This window comes from Pelodiscus sinensis, chromosome 2, assembly GCF_052426305.1.
Source record: "Pelodiscus sinensis isolate ZL-2025 chromosome 2, ASM5242630v1, whole genome shotgun sequence".
Lineage (NCBI taxonomy): Eukaryota > Metazoa > Chordata > Testudines > Trionychidae > Pelodiscus > Pelodiscus sinensis.
Genome location: NC_143053.1, coordinates 95,151,784 through 95,164,755, shown reverse-complemented (window position 1 = coordinate 95,164,755; position 12,972 = coordinate 95,151,784). Strand labels below are relative to the sequence as shown.

The 12,972-nt window shown below is 44.2% G+C and overlaps 1 protein-coding gene across 3 annotated transcripts in view; it reads right to left on the bottom strand.

Moving 5' to 3' along the window:
- SOCS6 (suppressor of cytokine signaling 6) overlaps positions 1-11,759 on the bottom strand; it is a 37,456-nt gene extending 25,697 nt beyond the window's left edge. Inside the window, exons 1-2 of one of the 3 annotated variants that reach the window (XM_075921048.2) lie at positions 11,592-11,759; positions 7,752-7,945 (exon numbers count right to left, since the gene is read on the bottom strand). The gene's annotated coding sequence lies outside the window, so the exon portion shown is untranslated. Of the gene's footprint in view, positions 1-7,751; positions 7,946-10,846; positions 11,375-11,591 lie in introns of those variants that run through there. The other 2 variants (XM_075921049.2, XM_075921047.2) reach the window with 2 other exon arrangements.
- Between the last annotated feature and the right edge of the window lie 1,213 nt (positions 11,760-12,972).

Genomic DNA, 12,972 nt, shown 5'->3' with positions numbered 1-12,972 from the left:
TCCAGAGCAGCCTCTAGCAGAAACAGGCCCAGGCATCGCACAGTCAGAAACTGCTCTGGGTAGGCTGAAGCAGCCTCTGCCTGGGGGGGTGTGGGGGGGGGAGAGAGAAGGGGCGCTCCAGCCCAGTGGTAGGTGGGAGGCCATTCCAGCCTAGTTGGGCTGAGGCAGCCCTTCTGCTAGATGTTAATCGCAGGGGTGGGAAACCTTTTTTTGGTTAGATCCACAGAAAAATCAGTCAGTGCCACACACAAGTGAGAAGCAAAGAGAAACCAAACCTCATTGACATGGCCCCCAAACTGAGAAGGAGAAAAACACATTCCCCTCACATACCAGAGCCTAGGGGGACCCAGCCTAGTAGGTGTTGTGTGCTCCAGCTCCATGGTAGGGTGAGCAGGGCTGGAGCACCAGTGCAGGCTCCCCGATGCTGGGAGGTCCTGAGGCTTGGGGCCTGATCCAGGCAAGCTGGGGATCGCATCTAGACCCCAGGACTGAGGTTCCTCACCCCTGGTTAACCGGTTAAACAATTAAACAGGATTTTACATCCCTAATGGAAAGTTACCTACTCAATACTAAATCCTATAAATATTTTTTATTTATATTAGGGATGTATGATGTCATTTATTTTAGTAATCACATAGCTGCAACAATTTTTAGTGATTATACAGTTACTAGAATGTTCCCCCCCAGAGGCAGGGCCGGCAGCCAGTGAGTTTCCAGCCCCACTCCTAGAGAACCCCTTGCCATCCCACGCTGCTGCATGGGGTGGCAGGTGGCACCCCTGCATGCTCTTCATTTAAAACTCGGACTGAGCCAGCCTGGTGGTCTGAAGTTAAAATGCAGAGCATGCAGGGGGTGGGGTGGTGGTATTGCAATTAACGAGAACCATTAAACAATAAGCAATCGCTTATCAGTTAGATCAGTGGTTCCCAACCTGGGCTCTGCAGACCCCTAGGGGGTCCGTGAGGGACTGCAGAGGATCCCCAGAAACTTTTTAAAAGGAAGGATTAGGCCCACCATGATGGCCTGGTTGGTGTGCGAGAGGTATGCACGGAATGCAAGCACTTTCCCCTCGTTCCCTTAGCATCCAGAGAACGGGATCAAAAGCAAGCCACAACCTGGCATGCTCGGCTGGTGCCCTCCCCCCCACTTCACTCTCAAAGTTCTGCCCTTGCCGCCTACCCTCCCTGAAGTTCTGCCCTTGAGGAGCTGCCAGCTCCCTTTGGCCATGAGAGCCCCTTCACTCCGTGGATGGGTAGGAGGTGGAGGGGACAGGAGCTAAGGAAGCAACGCAGGTGAACAGCAGCCAGCGGGACTTAAGAAGCTCCATGCCCTGCAGTCTGCACGTCCCTCAGCCTTCGCTGAAGCTGACACGCTGTGACTATCCACTGGAGTCAGCTTGCAAACGGGTCAGTCACGTTTTACCATTTTTTTTTCTTTTTTGAATGCTTTACTCCACTCTAATCATTCAAAAGCTGTTAGGTTAGCGGGAAGGGTATAGTTGGGCTAGTAAAAATGGATTGTTTGGGGGGTCTGTGAAATTTTAATAAATTGAAAAGGGATCTGTATGCTTGAAAAGGTTGGGAATCACTGGGTTAAATGGTTAGCCAGGTAGCCACTAACATCCATAATTTATATACATCATTAAACATCAAGATTACTCAAAGTAATTAATAAATTAATTAGACGAAAAAATGAAAAGTACAAATTAAAAAACCAAGTTTGTTTGGTGTATCTCTAGCAGCAGTTTTGTGGGCTGGAATAGCAAACTATGTAAAATTCTAAAGAATAAGATAATCTTCAGGTAATTATAACAAAGGTAGTAACTTCAGTTGCATCCTAAGCTAAAAGTCAATTAGTTGATACTTGTGTGCTGCCACTGCCCCATCACATATATCTGAGCATCTACTCCCTCTACAAGCTCTCTGATTGATGAGCTTCTTGCAGTATCATGTCACTTAAACAGTGGAAATATAGGTTTTTACTGTCTGAGAAATATTACATATATACATGGTTTTCATAGCAATATTAATATTAGTTTGCAGTGATACAAAATTATAAACATTGGTAAATTATAGTAATACCACTTAGGAAACATACCACAATACCTATTATTCACACCTGCACAGTCAAAGGCAAAGTGGATCTCCTACAAAATCACTTTATTGTGGGTCGCAATAAACAACCATCATTGTGATAAGAACATAAACACTGTAATAAACCTGAAGTTTTCTAAAACTGTCTGACCACTACATTTACCAGATTACAGAAGCAAAGAAAGTTAAATCAAAATACACAATTTATATAAAATTATTAGTGAAGCAATCTCCAGATGGGAATATTACAGCCAACAAATAGTTTGTGTGCACCCCAATATGGGTGATATTTGGACATTTTGGGGCTGTTTTTATATTCCTTCATAGAATGTTAACTACAGGCAGTCCCCGAGTTACGCGGACCCGACTTACGTCAGATCCGCAGTTACGAACAGGGCCCTCCCTCTCCCTCGTCTCCAGCAGACCAGGGAGAGGAAGCAAAGCGGCGGAACACGCGGGCAGGGGACAGCAGACCAGGGGGACGGGGAGCAAAGCAGAGCAAAGCCACGGAGCCCGAGGGCAGCAGGACAGCCACGGCGCGTCTGGGCTGTCCCGCTGCCCCCTGCTCCGCAGCTTTGCTCCGGACGCCTGTGGTACAGCAGCTGGGGCGCTGCCGGTTGGTCCCGTAGCACTGCTTTGGGCGCTACTGGACCAACCCGGCAGCACCCCATCTGCTCTGCCCCAGGCGTCCTGATTCAGCCACTGCTGGTCAGTTTCAGCAACGGCTGAATCAGGACGCCTGGGGCAGAGCAGCTTGGGTGCTGCTGGGTTGGTCCAGTAGCGCCGAGGAGCGGCGGCGCTACTGGACCAACCCAGCAGCACCCCAGCTGCTCTGCCCCAGGCGTCCCCAAGTCAGCCGCTGCTAAAACTGACCAGTGGCTGACTACAGGAAGCCCCTGCCCCGGGCTTCCTGGAATCAGCCGCTGATCAGTTTCAGCAGTCGCTGACTTGGGGATGCCTGGGGTTCATAAGTTGAATCTGTATGTAAGTCAGAACTGGCGTCCAGATTCAGCCGCTGTTGAAACTGATCAGTTTCAGCAGCGGCTGAATCTGGACGCCAGTTCCGACTTACATGCAGATTCAACTTAAGAACAAACCTACAGTCCCTATCTTGTACGTAACCCGGGGACTGTCTGTATTATATCTGTAAAAATCCTTACAAAATAAATAATTAAAAATAAAATTTTACTTGCAGGCTCACTCTGTAATAAAAAGGCTCAAGCCACTTAGAAACAACTTTTTAAGACTTTACATTACAAATGCTTTACTCATATAGCTATTCCAGGAGAGGCCTTGGGTGTAAAAACAGCTTATGCCAACAAGAGTTTTTCTGAAGGTATAGTGATACCACCTCCCCAAATTAGGTATGAGAGGGGCACACTTTATTGGCATAGCTGTGTCCTCATTGGGGTTTTTGCCAGCATAGATGTATCGGGGTGGAGTGGTGTTTTTATCCACACTGCTGACTGACACAGCTATGCCAACCAAACTTTATAGTCTAATCCTTGCCTTACACAAAATGTGGCTTACATCCTTGCCCAAACATCCTTTACACAGTTGGTTCAGGTAAAAAAAAATAAAAATAAAAGTCAGAAAATGGCGGTGAATGTTTAAGAATCAACAGGAATTTATAGAAGTTCTGAGCCCCCACGAATCCTGTTGAAGTCACCTGGGCTAAGTCTAGACTACATCCCTTTTTCGTAAAAGGGATGTAAATTAGACGTATCGCAATTGCTAATGAAGCGGGGATTTAAATTTCCCCCGCTTCATTAGCATAAAAATGGCTGCCGCTTTTCTTCGGCATGGAGCTTTGCCGGAAAAAAGCGCCAGTCTAGACGCTGATCTTGCGGAAAATAAAGCCTTTTCCGAAAGATCCCTTATTTCATAGAGCGACAAGGGATCTTTCGGGATCAGCGTCTAGACTGCCGCTTTTTTCCGGCAAAGCTCCGTGCTGAAAAAATACGGCAGCCATTTTTATGCTAATGAAGCGGGGGAGATTTCAATCCCCGCTTCATTAGAAATTGCGATACGTCTAATTTACATCCCTTTTATTAAAAAGGGATGTAGTCTAGACGTAGCCCTGTAGTTACAGGTGCTCAGCAGCTTTTTAGTGCAGATAAAACCACATCACTTTTATGTAAGTGCTTAAACTTGAATTTAGGAGTTTAACTCTTTGGTTTTGTTGGGTGGGGTCAACTACCATTACAGGTTAAACTTCTAAACCAGCATTCTCAGGACAGAACTAGAGAATTTGCCAGACCATGGAAAGTCAACCACAGCCCAGGAGCTCCAATGCCAGATCCAGAGTCCCAGCCTCTCACCTTGGGTTCTGGCTGTTGGCCCTAGATCCTGGCCCCAGGGATCTGCAGCTGCCCCCAGTCAGGGTTCCCACTTGGGGAAGTGAAGTGTGCAGAAAGGGATAAGAGAGGGCGCAGGAAACTTGGCCCCATTCACAATAAGTAGACATCTAGTGTAACTAAAATCATGCTAGACCACGAATGTTGCCAGACTCAGTGAATGCAAGATTAGAGAAATTCAACCTGTCGTGTTATTGCCTAATAAAAGACAACGTGACTGGCAGAAAGAATGCTCCAACACACAATGGCTAGTCATGAGCAATACCCTTTCCAGAAATTGCCAGAAGACCCCTCTCCCCCTTCTGCTGAAAGCAGAGGAATTCTCCTCATTCCCAAGACAGAACCAGGTGCTGCACACACTGATCAACAGCAATCACTAGTTCCCTCTTCACCGCAGAGGCAGCATTAGAGAACTGCTTAGTTATCCTTTTTTTTAAGCTAAAATAATAGTATGTAGAAGCATTAAACACAAAAGCAAACACTATTGCTGTGTCATGTATACCTCTGCATCTATGATGACAGAAAAATAACAGATCAGCAACAATTACCAGTGGAGGAAAATTTTATATAATGTGGACTTAATCAAGTTAGTTAAAATCAAGTCTCCCCTCTCTACTCTCCTTTTCAGATCAGGACTGCAAATTCTGCTTCTGCTTTCAGTTCACCCTGAATAGCAATATCTGATGGACTCAAACAAGTTACCAGTAATGCTAAAAGTCCTAATCAATTGAAAAAAGCCAGAATCCTGGGTTTAAACAGCATGGAGTTGTATTCACTTGTAATCTTTCAGAATGGTATATAGCCACATAGCCTTTCTAATGCTTAGCTGCTGTAGGGATTTCCAGCCCTCCATGAAACAAGGTGTTTTCATCCAAGTGTAATGAATAATTCCATAACAATCAAATTGTGAAAAATATAACTCCTAAAATTCACTGGATTGTAGGCAATTCTGTAAAAATTCTTCAGAACATAGGCCACAGAAAAGAACGGATTTCATGTTAGAGAATAAAGACTACTTTTGAATGAGACATATTCTTGACTCTCCTGAAGGCACAACACAAAGTGTGCATCTAAGGGGAGAAGTGATGAGGAAAAAGGCGGTTTTAAGTGGTGTGGCACCAGGTATATATTAGTGTTCCAAGTGAACCAAGAAATGTTCTAAATCACAGTAATCTCTTGAGGGCTAAATCCCACAGTCCAGAATTGTCCATATTACTGTGCACTATGGCCCCTACAGCAGGGCTTGCAAGAATACCAATATCATATGTTGTGTGTGCATAGAAGTAATTCTCCTTGGGGACCCCTTGCAACACTTTTCTGTCCCCTGTATCACTACAATGACAAACAGACATCTGATCAAAAGACGTAGTCTATCCCTTTTTATCTTCCAGAACTTAAGCCAAGTTCTCAGAATTAAACTATTAGAACAAAGTATAAATACTGTGTTGTCTCATGATACATCATGCTGCATCTTTAGTTACGCTCACTGGGGAAGCAATAGCCTTATTTCTGGTGAGTCCATACTTTAGACAGAGTGTATCTGTACACCCCACAAACCAGAAAAATACTGATAGATTGGGAAGTATAGAAAGACAAGCAACGAAGAGGGGGAGCAAAAGACTGGCGGGACTGATTGATGAAGAAAGTAAATTATCAGAACAAAAGCAGATAGAAGAAAACAAGTTGGTAGGAATTAAATATTAGCAGATACCTGAAAAGCAAGCAAAGAGATAATGAAGACTATTGGGATGAAATTAACCCCAGGAATACATAGTTTAAACATCAAGATGATGATTCCAGCAATAAACTCTATTAAGCTATGAAGCTAACCCTCAAGTGAAAGAGTGGAATTAATCTATTCACTTATTCTGTAGAGCTTTGTTCAGTTGTAATACACCATCCTATCTTGCCAGTGCATTAGCAAGCTGATCTAACAGAATATACAGATAGAATCTGACATCTACCAATTTTGCAGAAAGTGAAACCTTGAAAATACATTGCACATAGTACGAGTTCTGTTCATTTTCAAGATTATGGCCCTGATCTCATGCTTGGATATGCACAACATGTATTCTCATACTCGCAGGAAGACCCCACTGATTTTAATCAGACTGTACATTTATAAGGGTTTGACTGAGCGGATCCAACAGGATCAGGGGTGTAAGATATTAAAAACTACAGAGATAACAACAATTTTAAAAAACTAACACTCTAGTCTGAAAATTTTTGCCTAATATTGTTACAAGTTAAGACCTGGTACTAAATAAATATTTAACTATTCTTCTCCCCCCCCCCCTCCTTTTTTATTTACTTTCTACATTTGACAACACTTCGTGTATAGACAGTTTCATGGGTCTTTCACACAGAGCAACAAGGAAGAAAAAAAATGTTTAAGTGTGATTGTAAACCCACAAAATCCCATAGAAATGAAGTAGGTGAAACAACTTTATTTTGTTAACTGAATAAATTAGGTTGTCTGTGACATTTTAAGCTTCCTTTAAGATATCCAAAACTATGGGGAAAATGAGGTCACACTGATTTGGGATGTTTTTATCAAAAATCAAGCTGTTAGCAAATCTATCCTTTTTTAAATTCCCATCACCCGTGCAATTAATCTAGCTAAGAGCTTTAATTCAAACATTCCAATTACTGCAAGAGAAAATATGAAACCAATGATAAGTAGAATGGCCCCTATACCACAGTCTCTACCTGCAGTTAAATCGGAGGCATATGGTTTTGAGAGGCATAAAGCTGCCTTATCTAAACTTGGTTAAAGACCATTCCAGTATAAACACTAGACTTAACTTATCCTACTCATAATTTCAGTATGCCCTCCAAATTATAACCATATGTACTTTGTCACCTGAAATTACTTACATGACATATGCCCAAGTTTCCTCTTAGGTCTCTTTATTATCTGAAGCTACTATTCATTTGTTGAGCTTTGTTACTGAAATTGCAGCCCTTGGTGAATAACAACTTAAATATATCTGCTGAAGTGTGCTATACATTCCCAGATACACCCAAAAAAAAATCTACTAAACCTCCATTAAAATGGAAATCAGTTAAGAATACCTATTAGCAATTTAAGGGTACGAATCATTAGAGGGAAAGGAAAATTACTGCAAAGAAACAATACAAACTCAGGAAATTCTCAAACATGTTGTTGTATGGAAATGTATAGTTAAGACCCCCAAAATTAACTCAACTCTATCTTGTAGTGGCATCATGCCATAGGCATACAATTAGGATCAATGCATTTTAGTGTACAGCTTACATTAAACTAAATGTATCAGCTTACATTAAACTGATTTTTAGATTCCTCTCCTCCACGGCGTAGTTTCAGGTGAGTATGAACTATTGCCTCGGACACTGGTGCCTTAGGACCATTGTGCACCAAGGAAGCATCACAAGAAGAGCTGAAACAGACATCTGCACACTTCCATCCCATCACTCTGCACACCTCCCATTCCTCCTGGACAACAGAAAGCAGCACTGTGGGGAGACAAGGAAAATGGCAGTGGGTATAAACAGGGATGTCTTTGCATTCCTGCCTCGGTTTCTTCAGCAGTGCCATGATGAGCCTTTCGAATAGTGCTGTGCAAGTTAGCATGACCATATAAACATAAAAAAAGCAAAGACATCTGAGGCCAAGTTATCTGGTAATTCTTAACATGAGTTCAATCTCTTATGCCACTGTCTCTTTGCACAAACACAACTGTAGCATGCAAATCAGTTAGAGGAAGGATGATTGGTTGAGTGATCTGAGCTGTTAGTCTGGCACTATCTATAATCGAAACAGTTAGAAATAACATATATACATAAGGCAATTTCTTTAAACGTAGATCTTACGAAAAATGTAAAAAAGTTAACTATATGGAAAATCTGAAAACTGCATATTCTGCTAAAATAATTCAGGACAAAAAATGTTTGATGATAAGGGCTGATCTACACTCAGAATTTACTATGTGTAGACAGTGCTAGGTTGAGGGAAGAATTCTTCATCTGACCTAGCTACTGCCTTTTGGGGAGGTGGATTAACTACAGTAAAAAGCAAACCTCTCCCATCATTATGTGCCCATACTGAGGTGATGTAACAGTGTAGCACTGTCAAGACTAAGGGTGTGTCTAGACTACAGGGTTTTGTGGACAAAAGTGGACTTTTGTTGACAAAACTATACCTGCGTCTATACTACCACCGAGTTCTGTCAACAGTAAGTCGAAAGAATGCGGCAGTTTTGTCGACGGCGGTAAACTTCATTCTACAAGGAATAACGCCTTTTGTCAACAGAGTTCTGTCAACAAAAGGCGCTATTGCATTCACACTGTGCTTTTTCAAAAGAGAGTGTCTAGACTCTCTATTGAAAAAGCAGCTTGCTTTGTCGACAGAACTGGCTATAGTCTAGACGCTCTTTGTCGACAGGCTTTGTTGACAGTATCTGTATCAGTATCTGTCGACAAAGCCTCTGTCGACAAAAGCCTGTAGTATGGACGTACCCTAAGTGCTAAACTTCTTTAAAGGCTCACTTAATTTGAGCTCTAAAATAACTCTTAAGTTTATTTCTCAGAAAAGTCATTATATGGAGACAGTATGCTGTGTGTACTACATATCTAAGAGGTTCAATATTTGCTTTAAGGAAAAATTCAACTCTACTTTAACTGCAGAGCTGTAACCACACTTCCACAATTTTATTGTGAAATATGTAATAGGAAACAAGGAATGTTATCAGTGAATTAGTGCTTAAGAAAAGCTAAACATTTTATAAAAGCATGATGAAAGCTAAAGCAGATACCTTTAATTCATAATTTGCTTTCAGTTTATCAAATATAAATGCATATTTTCTCATGCAATTGCTTTACTAAAAAAAATACAATAAAAAATTAATGGCTACTTGTACTTATTCTCCAGCAATATCCCAGAAAAGTTAAAGACTCCTAGCCAAGCAAAATAAATTATTTCATGACTACTATGAAGCTTCCACATGAGCAATTTGTGGACATGTATATTGATATGAACCAACAGTTAATACCACTCTTCAGTTCTCCAGCAGAGATGTACAGACAGAGCTGTATAACTAGCGTTGGGTAAGAAGCAGGGAGCCCTGGTAGTGGGCATATTTTTACTGAGGGAATTCATACATGATTTGGGGCAACATTGATGAAAACATTTGACATCTAGAAAAGAAGAGTTGAGGCAAATTAGTGAAAAGATGCAAGGTGGTAACTAGAAGTCTGGGAGAAACACTTTCCCATATAGAAATGATGTGTACATAGCTGCCATCCCCATCACCCAGACAGATCCACTCTGCAGCAGTGTTTACATACCAAAATCATGGAAGCCTAATTTAATTTTGAAACCAAAAATAATGGTCTCATAGGAGCGCAGCTAGGAGCTTCCCAGCTTAAAGCTTCAACAACTTTGGCCGCTTTGATGATTTTGGTAACTTTAGTGTTTTGGTTTGGTTTTAAGTAATTGACTAAGCATAGGCAAAAATTAGTCTGTACGTTGTTTGTGGTGGAGGGGGGAACAATTTGGGATGAACAGGCAGGAGTGCATAGGTGGGTCAAGCTGTTTAGATCTCTCTTCTCCCTCTTTTACACAGCAGCGTATTGTTTCTTTTACACAGCAGCGTATTGTTTCTGCCCTCTACTTACTCCGGGTGAGAGAAGAGGTATCAAATTGTACACCTTGACATTTGTATTTAAACCTTCTCCTGAGCCTCTGAGGCACAGGCCAAAGAGAGGAGGGCAGGAGGGTGACTTCCACATGAGCACTGGGCACCTGGCTTGCAGAGAACTTGGTCGGAGAAACTCTTCCAGCTCCCTCTTATTCCTGCGAGTGGGGAGGGGGCTACAAATGGGTCAAATCCAACTGCTGCCATCAGCACTGGAATTTGGAGAGGGAGGCGCGCAGAGGGAGACACTCCCCTCCCCCTCCGCTTGCGCCGGGCTGGGCAGGTTTGTTTTGTTTTTTGGTGGCTGTTTTTATTTATTTATTTTGTCAAACTCCGATCCAGCCCCCCCCCCCCGCGGTTTTGGGGAGCCGCGGCCCGACTCGGTCCCCTTCCTGGTCTGGGATTTGGGAGGGGGCGTGCGCGTCTCTCTCTGCGGCCCTGTCCCGGGCGCTGCTCGCTCCCCTGCAGGCCGCGGCGCGGCCCCGGTCTCTCCGCCAGGCCTGGCGCCGGTGCGGGGCGCGGAGCGCGGAGCGAACAAAGGCAGCGCGGGGGCCGCAGGGGCCGGTGCCCGCTGCCGGGGGAGCGCACCCAGCCCAGGCCGCCGCGGCTGCAGGCCGCTCCCGGCACGGCGGCCCAGCTTGGCGGGCGGCGGCAGGGCCGGGCCGACCCTCCACCCCACCCCCGCGGCTTCTCCCCGGCCGGGCCGCGCGGCGGGACTCACCGAGAAGGAGCCGCCGTCGCTGCGGGCCCGGCGCCGCCTGGCTCCCGCGCCGCCACCGCCGCCGTCCCTGCTCCTGGAGCCGCCGCTCGCTTCCTCTCCTGCTTCCTCCTCCCGCCCCTCCACCCCGGGCCTCGGAGGGGCGCCAGGGGGCAGCCGGCCCGCAGCACCCGCCACCAGCCGCAGGGACGGGACCGGCCGGCTCGGCCGCACGCACAGCTCGGCCGCCGCCCCCCCAGCTCAGCCCCTCATCTCAGCCCTGCCTCCGCCCGGCTGCCCTGCCCTCGCCGCCCTGCGGGGGGAGGAGGAGGAGGCTGTCAAAGCCCTTCCCCGGCCCGCCGGGCTCCCGCTCGCTAGCGCTCAGCCCGCCCGTAGCCTTTCCCGGCGGCTCCCTGCCCTCGGGTTTCCTCCCTCCCTCGGCAGCCACCGCAGCAGCGTAGCCAAATCGGCCCTCACGGAGCATGCTGCCAGAGCAGCGGCACCCGGGGCCGGCGGAGGACGCACATGGCTGCGTTGGGACCGGGAGGGATATTTACAGGAGGGACCGAAAGTGAACAGCAGCCGCGCAGCTTGTATCCCCTGCTAGGACGCTCTTCATTTGTATATTAAGGGAAGGCAGCGAGTCCTGTTTGTTATCCTGTAACCTCTTTTCTTCCCTACAGGGTCCACTTTTTGAACCTTCGCCTATGTACAAGCTTATAAACCAAGCGTATACAAGTGCCTAGTTCGGGCTCAAATCACAGTTTACCTTCAGATGAATGCCTGGCTTACATCCCCCATCCTGCAACATGCTGTATATGTATATGTCTCTTGCAAGATACTCAGTTCTCTGAACTCTTAGTTCTGAATTGAACGGAAGCTGCAAAACAGTTAATTAGTAACATCCCTGCCTCCGCTTTGTTTATGTCAGATCCTACAAGGTGCTGCTGAGAACTTCCTGTGAGGACAGTAATTTCTATGAACTCAACATTTCACTGTATCGTCTTCCTTAGGATTTGTATCTTTTTTTTCTATTCTCCATTTCATCTTCTCTTATAGCCTGACGTGTATCTTCCCAGCCTTGAAATTGGCATTTTTAAAATGCCATTTTTATCTTTAATTTTTGCTTTGAAGAGTTCCTGCAGGAGTGTGCAACCACAACAGCTATTAAGTTTTTCTAATGTAAATGAAATACTGATCAAGAGCAATACATTTTTAAAAAATCCCTGATTTAACTTTTCTGATAAAAAGTGACCCAGAAAAATATAACATTGATATCTGTGAGCAGCAAGCAGCCTGGAACCTTTAGAAATTGTTATTAAGTGATGAGACCTTTGACCTTTGAAGTAATATCAGTGCCATGAAATATGGCCTTTCTTCACTTCCTGGTTTGATTTATAGACTTAATAACTAATGCAAATCAAAAACTCAATCCTATAAATACTTTCACACTTATATAATTTTATTCTTATGAGTAGTTTTGTAGGAGTCACTGAGACAATTCAGTTATGTAGTTGCTTAACTCTTTTGAAGATAAGGCCTTGGATTGCAACTTTTTTGAGCCCCAGCCCTGTAATTATTTAAAACACATGCTTAACTCACAAGCATCTGATTAGTTCTATTGAATTCATGGAGATTTCTCTCTTTAAATTCTTTTATGGCTTGTAGGCCTGAGATATAGAATTATTGTATGATTACATTTAAGCTTTTACAGCCCAATCATGTGAGATTCAATAAGAAATCAGAACCATCAAGCTGTGTCTACACAGCCAAGTTATTTCAGAACAATGGCTGTTATTCTGAAATAACTATGTGAGCGTCTACACAGCAATTCCATTATTTCTAAAAAATTTCAAAATAACAGACAGCTTATTCCAGTTTCTGTAAACCTCGTTCTACAAAGAATAATGCCTCTTCCGAAATAGATATTTTGAAATAAGGCATGTGTAGATGCTCCACTTCTGCTATTTTGAAATAGCCCCTCACCAGGGCCATTCTAAGTTATTCCTTCTGGGGCTTTAAATCGAGATAGCACATCTACATTAGGAAAACCTGCCTCAGACTAATTTTGAGACTTCCCTGCAGTGTAGATGTGCTATTTCAAAATAAGCTATTTCGGAATAACTATTCCAGAATATCTTATTTCAAAA